At 38.2% G+C, this 15,935-nt stretch overlaps 1 protein-coding gene and 1 long non-coding RNA gene across 11 annotated transcripts in view; one reads left to right on the forward strand and one right to left on the reverse strand.

The window, feature by feature from the left end:
• LOC116410961 overlaps nucleotides 1–1,974 on the forward strand; it is a 54,013-nt gene extending 52,039 nt beyond the window's left edge. Inside the window, exon 2 of the long non-coding RNA XR_004222790.1 lies at nucleotides 1,658–1,974. This is a non-coding gene — a long non-coding RNA (uncharacterized LOC116410961). The remainder of the gene's footprint in view (nucleotides 1–1,657) is intronic.
• The window catches only part of LOC101734304 (transmembrane protein KIAA1109-like), a 126,344-nt gene that overhangs the window by 76,241 nt on the left and 34,168 nt on the right, over nucleotides 1–15,935 (reverse strand). For 6 of the 10 annotated variants that reach the window (XM_031902606.1, XM_031902633.1, XM_031902630.1 and 3 more), the window contains exons 4-5: nucleotides 10,392–10,528; nucleotides 6,412–6,582 (exon numbers count right to left, since the gene is read on the reverse strand). The exons of 1 other annotated variant lie outside the window; for it this stretch is intronic. The gene's annotated coding sequence lies outside the window, so the exon portion shown is untranslated. Of the gene's footprint in view, nucleotides 1–6,411; nucleotides 6,583–7,242; nucleotides 7,288–10,391; nucleotides 10,529–15,491; nucleotides 15,555–15,935 lie in introns of those variants that run through there. 3 more of the 10 variants (XM_031902622.1, XM_031902619.1, XM_031902604.1) reach the window with 3 other exon arrangements.

Consider the following 15,935-nt stretch of genomic DNA (forward strand, 5'->3'; position numbering starts at 1 on the left):
AAATATAAATAAGCCACTGTCCAGGGATATAAAGCTCAATAGAGGTTTACTTATATTTGCAGGTTAAATACTGATCAAAGTTCTAAAGTGCAGGTGGTGTTGGTGAGACATAGCTGGCAGAAATATGGTCAGATGGAGCAAGCAGGGATATGTCAGGTGGAAAGTAGCAGGACAGGTGTTTCAAACTATTATACTAAAAGCTAAAGTTAAAGCTATACTAAAAGCTAAAGCTGGAATTTTTATGGCGAGCCATTGCCACAGCATATGCTACCACCTTCACCTCGCCAGACCACCTCCTGCTTGGCAAGGGATCTGTTTAACATCTATAACATGGCCATAGTCCTATATATATATCATACACCTATAACGCTACAAAGTTCTTTCATCTCATTCATTGCACATCCAGTAATTCTGTTAGTGGGACTGGGGTTTGGGAAAGAGGGGAGGGTGTAAAGGGGAAATTCTAGATATTTTAGGGGATGATGCCAGCTGGGATGTTCTTGGAGCTCACAAAGACAGGGATGAAGTTGAAGTTGGTGAGTATAACTCTGGGAATTTAAAGGGGAGCTTCTAGATGATTTAGGGGATAGCGCCAGCTGGAATGTTCCGGGAGTTCACAGTAACTTGGATGAAATTGAAATTGGTGAGTATAACTTTTCATGTTTGTACATTTATCTCTATATTATTGTGTGTGTACTTTAAAATTACAATATTGTTTATAGGTGTTGCTGTCCACGAGGGATCAGAAGAGCACAGTGGAGTTTGGAGCTTAATCAGAACGTTATGGAATTGTCCAAGGTATTCATACATTTTAAATACATATTCGATAATTTAACAGTAATTGTAATGGGAAAAGTTGACCATACACAGGCCAACCGCTCTGATACTTGATAAATTAGCCCACGGGTCAAATGGATGGATAGCATATGGATAGCCTTACACATATATGACAACTTTTTAATTCCATTTTGTTCAAGATGAAATTGAAGAGGGGCTTCCTATCAGGATCACCCAACTTACCACACATTTCCAAGTAACTGGACAGTATGGTCTAAATTAAAATATCCAACCAAATCAGTTATGGAAAAAGTCAACACAGGCATTTATTTTGCTTCTATTTAATTTAAACTTCTAGCAACTACAGCTATTATCTATTAGCTTTTCAGCAACATGTGCAACTTTACATTACACATAGGTTCTTGCTACTAATTCTTTAAAACTCTAACAGCTACAAGTTAATATTAGGCAGTAGCACCACTTTAGCCCTGCAAGAACTTTTACTAGCAGGTTGGTTCTCTCTCCTTGCACTTCTATTAGTTATACAGGAGAAATCCTCTTTTTAATTTCCTTTTGTAATCACTAGCCTGCTGGTTAAACTATAAGCATTTGCAGTAGTTCCAGTCAGAGTGTAAGTGTTCCCTGTATGGCTGTTAGATATGTTTGCCATTAGCAGCAGGGAAGTGAGACAAGAGGGACATACCGTAAGTGCAGGGGCTAGCCTTGATATCAGTAGAACTAAATCACTACCTTTTAGCTAGAAAACCTCATAAGTTGATTGTAGTCTAAAAAATATAAATATAAATGTTACACTGAGTTTAAAATAATTCGTTTTGTATTGATGCCATGAAATGTAACTATTTCTTATGGATTATTACAGGACGCATATGTAAATCCTGCAGAGGAAGATGAGGACGATTTTTTACTCTTCATTTGGAGCCAGCTAAGAAAGAATCAGAAGACACAGAGCAGCAGCCAGTGGGCAATTTGGAAGGCCCTTAGCAGCAGCAGCAGCAAATAGGAGATACACAGCTGGCAGGGCCATCATGTCAAGAAATTTTGTACAAAATCTAGACAATCACATTGTCACATTAAACTTAATGGAGTATGTGCCTATCGTACATACTAATCTTTTTGACCCCCTCCCCTTCTTGCCTTCTGTATCCCCCATTTAAGTGTTTTAAAATAAAGAATATTAAAAAAAACTTAATGGAGAATGCTTAAATATCAGTGTGGTCATTCAAATTCCATATAATTTTATAAAGGATTGATTGTATGGTTTCTGTTCCCAGTCCTGGGAACTTGCTGTTTAAACTAAAAGAATTTCTAATCCTCTGGTATCTGAACAAGCTGCATTGCCTAAACATATAAAACAGAATGAAACTGGTAACAAAACAAAATACAAATCATTAATGCAACACTGTGATCATATATATATATACACACACACTTTTATAATGCTAATACCTGGAATGGAATTGCCTATCTACTACAAGTTAGTTTTAAGCGAAGATTTATATACAGGTATGGGATCCATTTTCTGGAAACCTGTTATCCAAAAAAAAAAAACCCTCAAATTTTGGAAGTCCATCTCCCATAGACTTCAGACTTTAGGCAAATAATAATAATAATAATAAAACATTAAAACAAATTTCCCTTTTCTCGGTTATCATATGGGTTATTTAATGTTTAAATAATTTTTTGCAGATTTAAGGTACAGAGCTCCAAATTATGGAAACACCCCTTATCTGGAAAACCCAAGGTCCCAAGCACACTGGATAAAAGGTCCCATACCTGCACTTGTAAAAAATACATAAAAAAACTATTAAATCTATTAAAATTTGCAGTCCGTGATTGGTTAAACACATGGGATGGCAACTATGCCATTAACACCCATGGGAATTATCCGAACAATTGACCGTTTTTCTACTGTACTCTAATTTGGAGCTCCACCAAAAAGATTATGATTAAGATTATTAAAATATACAACCCTTTTTTATTCTATAATTACAGTGGTGTGAAAAACTATTTGCCCCCTTCCTGATTTCTTATTCTTTTGCATGTTTGTCACACTTAAATGTTTCTGCTCATCAAAAACCGTTAACTATTAGTCAAAGATAACATAATTGAACACAAAATGCAGTTTTTAAATGAAGGTTTACATTATTAAGGGAGAAAAAAAACTCCAAATCTACATGGCCCTGTGTGAAAAAGTGATTGCCCCCCTTGTTAAAAAATAACTTAACTGTGGTTTATCACACCTGAGTTCAATTTCTGTAGTCACCCCCAGGCCTGATTACTGCCACACCTGTTTCAATCAAGAAATCACTTAAATAGGAGCTACCTGACACAGAGAAGTAGACCAAAAGCACCTCAAAAGCTAGACATCATGCCAAGATCCAAAGAAATTCAGGAACAAATGAGAACAAAAGTAATTGAGATCTATCAGTCTGGTAAAGGTTATAAAGCCATTTCTAAAGCTTTGGGACTCCAGCGAACCACAGTGAGAGCCATTATCCACAAATGGCAAAAACATGGAACAGTGGTGAACCTTCCCAGGAGTGGCCGGCCGACCAAAATTACCCCAAGAACGCAGAGACAACTCATCCGAGAGGCCACAAAAGACCACAGGACAACATCTAAAGAACTGCAGGCCTCACTTGCCTCAATTAAGGTCAGTGTTCACGACTCCACCATAAGAAAGAGACTGGGCAAAAACGGCCTGCATGGCAGATTTCCAAGGCGCAAACCACTTTTAAGCAAAAAGAACATTCACGTCTCAATTTTGCTAAAAAACATCTCAATGATTGCCAAGACTTTTGGGAAAATACCTTGTGGAGACAAAAGTTGAACTTTTTGGAAGGTGCGTGTCCCGTTACATCTGCCGTAAAAGTAACACAGCATTTCAGAAAAAGAACATCATAAAATATGGTGGTGGTAGTGTGATGGTCTGGGGTTGTTTTGCTGCTTCAGGACCTGGAAGGCTTGCTGTGATAGATGGAACCATGAAATCTACTGTCTACCAAAAATCCTGAAGGAGAATGTCCGGCAATCTGTTCGTCAACTCAAGCTGAAGCGATCTTGGGTGCTGCAGGAGGACAATGACCTAAAACACACCAGCAAATCCACCTCTGAATGGCTAAAGAAAAACAAAATGAAGACTTTGGAGTGGCCTAGTCAAAGTCCTGACCTGAATCCTATTGAGATGTTGTGGCATGACCTTAAAAAGGCGGTTCATGCTAGAAAACCCTCAAATAAAGCTGAATTACAACAATTCTGCAAAGATGAGTGGGCCAAAATTCCTCCAGAGCGCTGTAAAAGGCTCGTTGCAAGTTATCGCAAATGCTTGATTGCAGTTATTGCTGCTAAGGGTGGCCCAACCAGTTATTAGGTTCAGGGGGCAATTACTTTTTCACACAGGGCCATGTAGGTTTGGATTTTTTTTCTCCCTAAATAATAAAAACCCTCATTTAAAAACTGCATTTTGTGTTTACTTGTGTTATCTTTGACTAATAGTTAAATGTGTTTGATGATCAGAAACCTTTTGTGTGACAAACATGCAAAAGAATAAGAAATCAGGAAGGGGGCAAATAGTTTTTCACACCACTGTATATTTAACTAAAGAATAAAACAGTATATAACCCATGCGCTGTGTGTGACCTGTTCACATAATAATACATACAGATAATGTTACTATACTAGGGGCCAATATAATTTAAATGATGTCAGCGTTTAACTGTACTATACCAAAACATAACTTACCAACGATAATAGTGCTGATGTACACAGGTTTATCAGTAGAAGACATGCTGTATAGATTATGAACTATTTCACCTGAGTAGCAAGCTGCTGGGATATTTTTGCCTTCTACTGAAACATAAAGACTTAGGGGCAGATTTACTAATCCACGAATCCGAATCCCGAAAGGGAAAAAATTGCATTGGAAAAAATTTTGCAACTTTTTAATCGGTGGCGCAATTTTTCGTATTTGTCGCGACTTTTTTATCGTATTTTGCGGCGACGAAAAAGTCACGGAAAATATACGAAAAAAGTCGCAATGGCAACGAAAAAGTCGCAAAAATACCGATCATTATGAAAAGATGCATTCGGACGCCTTCGGACCGTTCGTGGATTAGTCAATCTCCCCCTTAGTTTGTCATTGGCTTCATGAGCAGAGAGAGAGAATGTGGACTGAGACATCTAAAAGGGTAAACAAAGGTAGTGTTTAATTATCACCAAAGGGATCACCAAAGGATTAAGAGTACAATGAATGTAACATGAAGAAACACAGCTACTAGTAGCAGCTACTTTTTCATGGCTACTAAACTCCAGAAAATACCCTGCCATAGACAATACTGAAAACTGCCTCTGCTAGCTGCTACTAGTAGCTCTGTGCGTCTTTACCTTCAGGTGCCACAGATTCTACAATCTACGCCATTCCATACAGAACCTTTTGTCCAAGTCAAGCCAAGTCTAAGCCTGTATGGTTTTTGAATGAGACAAAAACGGAGTACCCAGAAAAACCCATGTAGGCAGAGGGAGAAAACACAAAGATGGCCATGCAAATTCAGGACCCCAATACTATAAGAAAGCATTCCATTCATGCAATGCCATTACTTTATTACAACAGACCTCATTAGTTATCATATACCAGTACAGTCCCTTTTTAAAAGAAATTTAAAGAAGTTAAAGAAGGATGAACAGCAAAAACCAGATGAGGTCTGCAAAGAGAAAAATCACTCTAGGCTACAATTCTCATTTTCAAAAAGCGAGGTGAGCAGCCAAATTATTTTACACAGGCCTTTTCCTTGGAGAGAGAGGCAGTTCATCTTCCTATTATATAGATGGCCTGTCTGTGTCACCATTTCTGGAGTAGGAATGAACAAAACTAAGCTGGGGTTTAGATCATCTAGATGTTATCTTAGTCCATTCCCTTACATACAGTGCTAATATCGGTCGACTCGCCGATCGGCCAGGTTAAAAGATTTTGATCGGGTGCCATAGAAGGCGCCTGAGCAAAATCTGCCTTCAGGGCTGAATCGGCAGAAGGAGGTAGAAATCCTATTGTTTCTACCTCCTTATCTGCCGTCTCGGCCCTGAACGGTTAGTGGCTGATTGGACGATCTTTCATGCGATCGATGGTCGCACAAAAGATCGCAAATCGCCACGTGTGTGGCCACCTTAAGTGCACCAAACTTTTCTCACTTTGAAAAGACAAGAAAGCCATATCAAGTCAGGGGGAAGTGAAAAAAAAAAAAACATGGTGGCGACCAACAGGTAACAGACAATGGTACGCTGAGTGAGGTGTAAAGAAGAAATTGTACAAATAAACATACAGTTCTACATGTGGAAATAGGGATAAGAAACCAAGATTGGGACAATGATGCAATGAAAGACCTATGGCACAAAGGAAGCTCTTAATTCTACTGTAATAAGGGAAACAATGGTGGAAAAAATAGCGGCTTCTACCTAAAATGTGGTATCTAAAGCAGATATGGCCTGAAGGCCCTGTGATAACTGGTACATAAAAGTATATATAACGGTAGGAAATCTTAATTATGTTTCATGTTACACTTCGTCTTTCGTATAGTAAGTTCATTTCAGTGCAATCCCTATAACATTTTTAACACTTACAGTTGGGGATTTGTCTGAGCAGCTCCTTTTGGAAGCTGATTCATGTACAGGAAGATATTGAAATTTGGTTTTAGAGCAAGAAGGTTGGTTGCAGGTTCTGTGCAAAATATGGACTTGTCCATCATTCCATTACTTCCACTGTAGAAAAGCAGCAACTGCCTATAAAAGTATCTGATAAGGAGAAACTATGAATAAGCAACAAGCATTTAGAAGACTAAGGGGCTGATTTACTAACCCACGAATCCGACCCGAATTGGAAAAGTTCCGACTTGAAAACGAACATTTTGCGATTTTTTCGTATGTTTTGCGATTTTTTCGGATTCTGTACGAATTTTTTGTTACCAATACGATTTTTGCGTAAAAACGCGAGTTTTTCGTATCCATTACGAAAGTTGCGTAAAAAGTTGCGCATTTTTCGTAGCGTTAAAACTTACGCGAAAAGTTGCGCATTTTTCGTAGCGTTAAGTTTTAACGCTACGAAAAATGCGCAACTTTTCGCGTAAGTTTTAACGCTACGAAAAATGCGCAACTTTTTACGCAACTTTCGTAATGGAGAGGAAAACTCGCGTTTTTACGCAAAAATCGTATTGGTAACGAAAAATTCGTAAAGAATCCGAAAAAATCGCAAAACATACGAAAAAATCGCAAAATACCGATCATTACGAAAAAAACGCAATCGGACTCCATTCGACCCGTTCGTGGGTAAGTAAATCAGCCCCTAAATGTAAAAATGATCAAGGTGATATATTGCATGGTATTGAATGTCCTTAATTAACAGTACTTTACCAGCATGTACACATTACAGATTTGCTTAAACTCTATAGGACCTACCTATAATAACATTCCTTTTAACTTTTCAAATGGCCTGTCTTTTGGATTTCCAGAGTGCCCACCTGTTTTCTTTTTTTGTCACTGCAAGGGTAATGACACACATTCTTATAGCTTAATTGTGGAACAGGGAATTAAAAATGTCCAATACAACTGTTGTCAAATACTACATTTCTAAGATTTGAGTTTTTCTAATCAGTTTAGCCAAAAAATCTCCTTAACCAAGAAACATAATGGCCTGAGTATGTAGCAATTACCTTTTTTATAACTGTAACTTTTATATAGCTCCACTGTGGTTCCATGCAGTACTTCCCATTAGCATGGAAGAGTTTCCTTGATAAAGTCTAAAGATCCAATATCCAAGCTTATTACTATTTCATTGCTAGGGGTTCATGATCAGGGTCCAGGTTCACATATGCCCACTGTTAACCTGGCTAGGGCCAAGCAGGTTACTTTCTTTGAGTGCTGGACACAGTGTGCTGTCTGTCAGCCATCCGACTTTGCTTGAGGTAGGCCAGACTGTATAAACCATAGTAGAGCAATGCCTACAGGGCAGAAGAACAGAATGAGGCTAGCTGGTATACCAGCTGTGACACATTTGTACCTCTGAAAACTTGCCTGATCCGCTCCCAGCAGTAAGAATGCAGAGCTATTACTTCCCCACAACTAACTGCACCAGACAGGATTTACATTACACAGAAACTTTACAGTTTATGAACATAATATATAATTTATGCATATGGTATATAAAATAAATTATGGAAGCAGTACCCAAAACTTATTATAAACCAGTGGTGGCAAATTATGTGGTTAAAAGATAAAGGCATACCTTTTTAAATCAAAAACGCAGCTAATGAGCTACCAGAGCTTTCATATTCAGGATATTTGGATATTAAATTAGTAACGGTTTCTTTAATAATAGAGGAAATCTTTTCATGAATAAAAGTACGCTTATCTGAAAAATAGAAGCACAAGGGTAATATTATAAAAAGTTTAAATTATTATTGCAAACTCCATAAGGCAAAATATGTAGCAGCCTTTACAAACAGTAAATACAGATATAATGCAGAACATAGTGACTATTTCACAATTTAATAGACAGCTTTATTGTAATGCTCACACAGTACAGAAGCCTTTGCAATTAGTAACCATAAATATATCTGCAGAACATTTATTTGCATACATAGTACTATTTCAATGCTATATTATAAAAGGAATATAAAAAGGAAATCATTTCTAAAAATTAGAATTATTTGTTTAAAATGGAGTCTATGGGAGATGGACTTTCTGTTATTTGGAACTTTCTGGATAATGGGTTTCCGGATAATGGATCCTATACCTATACATGTTTTGGTCCCCAAGAGAGACCAAAACGTTGGAACGCATGGTAAATAAAAAGAAGATTTGATCTGAATTGGTGTGCTGGTCCTCCTTATTTTTTAAAAATGATTTCCTTTTTCTCTCTAATAATAATACAGTTCCTTGTACTTGATCCTAACTAAGATATAATTAATCCTTATTATTGGCAAAACAAGCCTACTGGGTTCATTCAATATTTAAATGAATTTTAGCAGACTTAAGTTGTGGACATCCAAATTAGCGAAATATCCCTTATCCGGAAAAACCCTGGCCCCCAGCATTCTGGATAATAGGTCCCATACCTGTATAATGTGTAGAAAATAAAAGTCACATTTTTTTTTATAGGGTGGGCCAACTTAATATAATTTTTTGTTCATTTATTATAACTGTGCACCTCGGCATATACAGGTATGGGATCCATTACCCCGGAAAAGCCCGTCTCCCACTCCGTTGTAATCGAATACTTTAGATTTTTAAAAACGTATTTCCTTTTTCTCCGTAATAAAACAGTTCCTTGTACTTGATCCTAACTAAGATGTAATTAATCCTTATTAGAGGCAAAACAATCCTATTGGGCTTAATGTTTAATTGAGTTTCAGTAGACTTAAGGTATGAAGATTCAAATTACAGAAGGACCCATTATCCGGAATGCCCATGGTTCCAAGCATTCTGGATAATGGGTCATATATCTGTATATGATTTTTGCATTTGAGTGCAGAACTCTTGACCATAGAACCCTCCTATGCACTTACACACCTGCAACCACCATCAATAATATCCTGCTGAACTGTGGTTCAGCCTGCACCAATCAATATCACTGAATCTGACAATAACTGAATATTATTTAATTCAATTGTAATTTGTTTTGTGTTATCTGTTTCTGGGTTATTTTTTCCTTTTTCTAATAAAATTATTTTTTTCTTTTTTTAAATATAGCTTTAAAAAAAATTGTTAGGCCATTTACTTAGCAGTTTGTGCTCTTGAAATGGTAGATGTTTCTGTTGTGACCTTTGGTTTCAAAGGTATGAGAGGAGGATTTTCCATAATGTTTAGGCTTTCAGAATGTGGAGCTAAAATTAAAATCAAATCTTGAATAAGTATAATTTACAAAAGAATACACAGACACTAATGCAAAGCTGCACAAAATTTGACAGACAAAAATTCAGTAACAAAACACAGTGTAAAGTTCATGATTACTATTTAACCTTTAGAAATCTTAAGACTTTACAGTTATTTCATGATAACTGGTCGCTAGGGTCCAAATTAGCTTAGCAGCCAGGGAATGGTTTTAAAGGGAGACAGGAATATTAATAGGAAATAACCTAAATAGAAAGAAGTAATACAAAGTAACAATAACAATAAAATTGTGGCCTCACAGAGTAATATTTTTTTGGGCTGCTGGGGTCAGTGACCCAATTTTAAAGTTGAAAAGAGTTCGAAGAAATAGGCACATTATTCATAAATAAATAAATAAATAATGAAGACCATAGTTGCATAGAATCGCCATTCTATAACATACTAAAGGTTAACTTGAAACTTCTCTAGCCAGCTCCATTTCTACAATGCATACCTTTATACCTTGCGCTTTTCTTGTAGAGCCTTTGGAAAGAGTTCAAGAAAATGTATTCCAATTGCCCCAGATAAAACATTGTTGAACACAATAAAACACCATAAAGTCAACTATACCGAAAGTTTTTTTACATTTACAGAATATTATGTTAACTAAGATTTTTAAGATGGCTGTTTTAGAATGGCAGAAACAGAAGTATTTTCTAAGAATTTTCTCCAATTACCTGGTAACTCAGAATCTTCATGTAGAAGAAGTTCATCAAGTGCACGAATTGCAGCATTTGCTTTTGCCTCATTCCAGGCTTGTATTCAATTCCATCAATAACAGCACAGAATGCAAAATAAGCACCAAAGACGTTTCCTAATTCAAACGAAAAACATTGTTTTGTCACTAAACACCAGGTAAAGAAGTACAGAAAAATAAATATTTTTGGGCCACAATACCAGAAGACTTTCACAGTGCATGAGCTATTACTGAATACCATGTATTAATACTGTTTGCTATTGAATTTCTCACCTACATCTGTCATGGTTAATATCCTGAGCATAGGTGAACAATTCTAATTACAGAGGAAAAAACATAGCAAACTGGACAAACAAAAGAATGGAAATACCGCACAATATATTATATTAAATCCCTACTAAGGTGTAGGATAAGGTTACCAGATTTTTATGATTTGAGACCGGTGGCAAGTGAAGCATACCATCATTTTTTTTTATTGGCTGTGCCCCAATTCTGGTCACACCACTTTAACATTAACCACTCAAAGTCACAAAATATCGGCAACTTCCTGTTTAAACAAAACTTCAAAACAGATGCCATAATTCACAACTGGCTGCAAGTTTAACATCCCCACAATTATGGTTATGAAACAGGCCGGTAACTAATGAATAACACGAAGGAGGTCTTTATAAAAAAAAAAGGTTAAAGCGTCAAACTTTGAGTGCTATTAATGTCAAATACTGTTCAGCTCTTGCAATAAGTCACATCAGCTCTGCCTTTTCCTTACCGCAGGGGTCCCCAATGTTTCTTACTTGTGAGCCACAGTCAAATGTAAAAAGAGCAACACAAGCATCATAGAGGTTCATGGAGGTGCCAAATAAGGGCTGTGATTGGCTATTAGGTAGCCTCTATGCACACTGTAAAGTTACAGGAGGCTTTATTTGGTAGTAAATCTTGTTTTATTCAACCAAAACTTGCCTCCAAGCCATGAATTCAAAAATACCTACCTGGTTTGGGGGCACTAAGAGCAACATGATGCTCGCAAACCACTGGTTGGGGATCACTGCCTTACAGAGTTCTGCTGTTCCTCAGCTACGCTGAACCACTTCACCACACCGAAGGCTCCCCCTCCATTACCTGCTTGCTGATTCAGTGATTGTTTGCCACAATACCAATGTTTTATGAGCAATCTGGAATATTTATTTCTCTGTGAAGCATCTGCATTGCCCGTTTTTTAGTTGCCTTCCCTTGCCCACCGCTATAGTACTTACCTCCCTTTTCTACTGTTAAATCTTTCCCTTCATTTAAAAGTTTTTTCCCCTTTAAGTTTGAAACAGGGTTACTAGATCACTTAAATTCAGGGACACGTAAAAATCCAGCTAGAAGTGCTGCACTGATAGCATTTAAATTATATTGCAATCAATGCAGCCTTGCAACATAAATTTATTAGAGGTGTCCCTGAATTTTCAAGTGAATTTACCATAGTTAAGGGCAGTGGCACAAGGGGAGATTAGTCTCGCCACAACAAACCTTCGTTGCCATCCCACTGGCTAGAATGTAAATTGCCTGTGGGATGGCATACACGTTGCTGCAATGTCCCGAAGTCGCCTGAAATTTCCTCTCAAGACAACTTTGGGGCGACTTCGGGACATTGCAGCGGCGCGTATGCCATCCCACATACCTTCATATGCAAATTCTGTATATGCGAGCAGTCCTGTCATTGAAGAGGAAGCAGCACAGTAGAGATGGAGCAGGAGATGCCTGACATCACTTTCAATCTCCTGCTACTTGTCCATTTGCACTGCTCCTGCATTTACACATAGAGATTCTTCTGCTTCACTAAAATAGCGATAGTCTTTGCGTAATGCAGGAGAGGAGCCTAATGGACAAGCAGAGTCAGATTCAATCAGCCATTTCCTGCCGCTTCTCTATGCTTCACTTTTGCCTTTTTGTCATCTTCCAGCATTATGAAGCCCATAGGAAGGAAAAATAAAACTGGTGGGGAAAAACAAAACACAACAACGTCCACCAGCGCAAAACAAGCCACCTATCTGATAAATGCAGGCTGACCCCGACACCCTTCTAAACTATCTTGCAAACTAAAGTATACACAAGCCTTTGCATCATCTAGAGCAGTGCTGTCCAACTTCTGTTGTACCGAGGGCCGGAATTTTTCCGACCTATGTGGTGGAGGGCCGATAATGGAAGCCAGTTTTGACCACTCCCCTTTTTGAAACGCACCCAATTGAAACCACACCCATGTTACCACATGAACATACCCATATTAATGGTTGTAGTACAGCAAAAACCTGCCATACACTGCCTGCCCTACCCTGCCTGTGTGTGTGCCATACTCTGCCTGCCCTACCCTGCCTTTGTGTGTGCCATACTCTGCCTTCCCTACCCTGCCTGTGTGTGCCATACTCTGCCTGCCCTACCCTGCCTGCGTGCCATACTTTCACTGTGTGTGCCATTCTTGGCTGGTTTGTGCCATACTTGGGCCTGTGTGTGCCATACTCTGCCTGCCCTACCCTGCCTGTGTGTGCGCCATACTCTGCCTTCCCTACCCTGCCTGTGTGTGCCATATTCTGCCTTCCCTACCCTGCCTGCGTGTGCCATACTTTCACTGTGTATGCCATTCTTGGCTGATTTGTGCCAAACTTGGCCTGTGTGTGCCATACTCTGCCTGCCGTACTCTGCCTGTGTGTGCCATACTCTGCCTTCCCTACCCTGCCTGTGTGTGCCATACTCTGCTTGCCCTATGCTGCTTCTGTGTATGGCACACACAGGCAGCCTACAGTGACACAATGCTGGCACTGCTCCTACAGTCTGCACAATAACTATGTATTAAAAAACTTTTTAATTGCAGTACCACCTCAGTATATGTTCTTTTTGTTGTGTGCAGGGATTATTTGTGGGTTTCTACTGCTCCTGAGGTGTGAACAGGGGAACAATATGGGTGATTACAGCCTGAGCCTGAGGTGTGAACACTGCAGGGGGTGAACAATGCAGAGATTAAAAGGTGTGAACACAGGGGATTACATATTTAAACAATAAAGCCTGATTACAGCCTGAATCTGAGGTGAGAACCATGCAGGGGGGGCAGTTAATCTCAGTACTGATACCATTTAAAGCTTACACAAGAGTAAGCCATCAAAGCAGCCAGACAGGTGGGGGGCCACACAGAGGGGGGTCGCGGGCCGCCAGTTGGACAGCACTGATCTAGAGTCTAGACCAGTGATTCCCAACCAGTGGCTCACCAACCCCTTGGATGTAGCTCTAAATGTCCCCAATCCAGATAGTTATTTTTGAATTCCTGACTTGGTGGCAAGTTTTGATTGAATAAAAACAAGATTCACTACCAAATAAAGCTTCCTTTAAGCAGATAGTGTGCATAGAGGCTACCTAATAGCCAATCTTAGCTCTTATTTGGCACATTAACTTTTATGATGCTTGTGTTGCTCTCCAAATCTTTTTATATTTTACTGTGGTTCACGAGTATGGAAGTTTGAAGACCCCCGATCTAGACGGATCTGCTGCTCCGAATTTGACAAGTCTGCATTAAATTCATCTGAAATATATTGTTTAATACTGGCCGTGTCTCCTTCTCTCTTCCAATGCCCTGCTGTCTGCAGCTCTATGAAGCTGCCTTTTATGCTGTGACTACAGCAAAGCTAATGAAAGCATTTTAATAACATATGCATTGTCCCAGCTGATTAGCTAGACATCGCAATCAAGTTCCAAATGAAGATAAGCCATACAAAGGGACGTTTCCTGTGGACCAAGGTACTGAAGCAGGGACATTCTCTATGAATTGGGGATGAATGGGAACCTTAGTGTAGGAAAACATTTGACTTTAAAACAGATTCTACCCTTCTTGAAATGATGTTGTTGTTGTGAACTCTGTGTAGATGCAGTTACTGAATGATTCTCCATGCTCTAGTACTAGTAAAGGTTCAGTGATGTTGGGCTAATTGGTTCAAGGCGCTAAAGGCATTTAAGTTCTTTCAACCTCTATAAAAAAATGTTTATCAATGTATATGGGTGTACTATTAACTTGGAATGAGATCATCACCATAAGGATTATCTGGATCTGTAAAATAGTCTTGCATACCTTGAACATTATAGAACCATGAAAAGCAATCGCACATAATTTAGCAGTAAAGGGAAAATGTGCATCTTTGAAGTAATCCACGAAAACCAAGTTTTTGCTTTATTTGTTATACCCACAGATAAGTGTGGTAAAGCAGCAAAAAAAAAAAAAACACTGAAATTACTCGGCACGAAAGTGTCGAATATGGCAAAAGTTATTGTGGTGAGAAAAGACAATACAATAACTTTGTGTCCATAGTTTACAGTATGAAAAATATCTCCATTGTTTTCCATTGTATTACCAAGGTTTGAAAGATGGATCCAATCTAATCCAGATCTAATACTGTTGGGTCTATATTTGTAAGGACCACAATTATTCTGGCCAACTTTTTCATCACCAATATTACTGTTCCCTTATGGAATTAAACTGGACTCTCTTTAACCAATAGTTCTTTTCAAGCAATTGCTTTGTAATGCTTTCTTTAAAAAAGTACAAAAGTATTTGTTGAAATGTGGTTTTGTTTTTTGATAGAAGGAGAAATCTAAAAATACTACTACTTTAATAACAATTTATTGTGGATAAATAGATGTATTTATTTTGCACTATCAAGCCAGACAATTATCCCCTATCAAAGCGGTCAAAAGCTTAGCCCAAAACATGTAATATTTGATTGTTGTCAAGGCCAAAATTATGGCCAGTATAGAAACAGAGTCTGACAGTACTAATGGAAGATAAAAGTTCTAAAGTGTACTTCACTTCACAATGCAGATTGGAGAGGGTCTGACATGATTTTAACAATAGAGCTGGAGCTATTTGAAATAGTACCTAAAGCACAGGAAACTTTAAGAATGTGAATTATTATTATTATAGTATATCAGACATCAACATGCCCTTTCAGATTGTTATACATCTTCTACACAGCCTGATTCAGGCTTTTCGGCATACCCAAGCTTGATATTCTATCCTCTGATATCTTATGTAAAGAAATCTAGTAAGCAGCATTTTTACCTGTTGTTACAGTCTCTTTCAGATCAATATCCATTCGCTGCATCTGTGCAAACTGGTATAAAGCAGAAACAGGACTGAGGTCACCATGTCTGTATTTTACCACAAATTCCTTTGTAACCTTTCTAGGTGGCAGTGAGGAGAGTGATGCAGATACAATAATTTCTGATAAAAATGGTTCTGGGAAAGTAATCTGTGGAAAACCTAAAATAAAGGAAAAGCTTTTTTTGCTGACAGCAATAAGAAACAAAACCAAGTCACCTAAATATGTTAAACAAAGTTTTATTAAGAGATGCTGAAAGTCAAAGACACATGATCCACACATTGTCGATTATGTCCCAACATATGAAAGTAGCAGTACTCTTAACTGCTAACTTAAAGCCCAACAGGGACCGCAGCAAATGTAGGGATGTCTCCATATGCACAATGTATAAAGGGCAGCTTTAT

Source organism: Xenopus tropicalis, chromosome 1 (assembly GCF_000004195.4).
Source record: "Xenopus tropicalis strain Nigerian chromosome 1, UCB_Xtro_10.0, whole genome shotgun sequence".
Taxonomy (NCBI): domain Eukaryota; kingdom Metazoa; phylum Chordata; class Amphibia; order Anura; family Pipidae; genus Xenopus; species Xenopus tropicalis.